Below are 1,461 nucleotides of genomic sequence, written 5' to 3' on the forward strand. Positions count from 1 at the left end.
AGGCGAGATGAGTTAGGTTTGGATTATTATTATTATTTTTTTTCAAAGAGTTAGGTTTGGATAATATACAAAACTACAAAAGTCAAAGTTGCATATTACGATTTGACAACATATCAAACAAAGTGGTGGGCCGACATCAGGTTCATGACACTGGAGGTGAGAAGGCATCTACTTTTCACGTTTTTTAAAAGAAAAATCAAACAAATCTAAGCAGTTTTTTTCTTTTCAATTTCAGATTAGAAGATTTAAGTGCAACAGTTCATGCATGATTGTCAACTATTAATCCCGAAAACCAAGCTGGATTGAGTTTAGTCAAGTTGACCAGCTGGCTCATTAATGTAGTAACACTGCTGGTTCAAGAATCACTAACCAGTCGGTTTAGCAAACCAGCTGCAGAAACCTCTAAAACCATTAGAGGCATTTCTTCCTAGGATACTACACAATGATCTGTTGTTTAAAAGTTTTGTTCTATACAGAACCAAGTTTCTGCATTTTTTAGAATATTTCTCTCTTACTTCAGAAATCCAGAGATCCACATTGCTTGCTCTCTAGAGATTTCACAGTAGATCCAGCCTTTGTTTCCTTCTTCTTGTGATCAACACCACCATTCACACCTCCTCGAGCTCTTCCAATACCCATCTTAGGCAAACCACGGTTCAGTCCTTCCAACAACACACAAGCTTTGCACCATTTCTGCATCATCATTCACTCAATTGTTTATCAAATACTCAATTTCAAGAAAAACAAATGCATGTCTCATTACAGAAAGGTCTTCTCTCATCTGGCTAGAAATGTAACCAGAATAGCTCTTGGCCTAAAAAGTTTATATAAGTTGGGGATTTACTTTCTTATTTGTTTATGACGAATATAAACAGCAAAAGTTTGAACAAAGTACCTTAGTCTTTCCAAGTCTTTGATGAACTCACGGGCGAACCCACGATAAGTATTGATTAGGAGAGTATATGCCTGCAACCACAACAAATCAATCAGCTCTTATAACAGCTGCTTGAGCAACTAATGAAGTGAAACTTCGCAAAACTTACATTCGGTTGAGAAGTAATCCAGCTTCTTGAAATAAGCATACGTGTGGCTAGTGGCTACTAAGTTAAGGTCTCACAATATATATATATTTTTTTATGTTGACATATAACAGCAATAGATTCATTGAGGTTTTGGAATAGAAAAGGATATATAACAATCTCCTTCTCGTATGTATATTTGAATGGTTTACATCTTGGAATTGGACCATCTTCACCTGTAGTGATCGATGTGCACCGACTCAATCTACAATAGCCAAAGTTACAAATCAATCAACTGAAAGATAGGAGCATAAATTGTAGCCAAGAAAAAATATAACATACATACCTAGCGATATCCCCTCTAAGTATGTTTAAGAGAACTGTTTCAGCTATATCATCTGCATTATGTCCAGTGACCAGCTTATCTACTTTCAACAACGCA

The 1,461-nt window shown here is 36.0% G+C and overlaps 1 pseudogene; it reads right to left on the bottom strand.

The window, feature by feature from the left end:
• Window positions 1–516: 516 nt before the first annotated feature.
• Window positions 517–1,457, bottom strand: LOC106321698 (annotated as a pseudogene).
• Between the last annotated feature and the right edge of the window lie 4 nt (window positions 1,458–1,461).

The sequence above is a fragment of the Brassica oleracea genome, unplaced genomic scaffold (assembly GCF_000695525.1).
Source record: "Brassica oleracea var. oleracea cultivar TO1000 unplaced genomic scaffold, BOL UnpScaffold02517, whole genome shotgun sequence".
NCBI lineage: Eukaryota > Viridiplantae > Streptophyta > Magnoliopsida > Brassicales > Brassicaceae > Brassica > Brassica oleracea.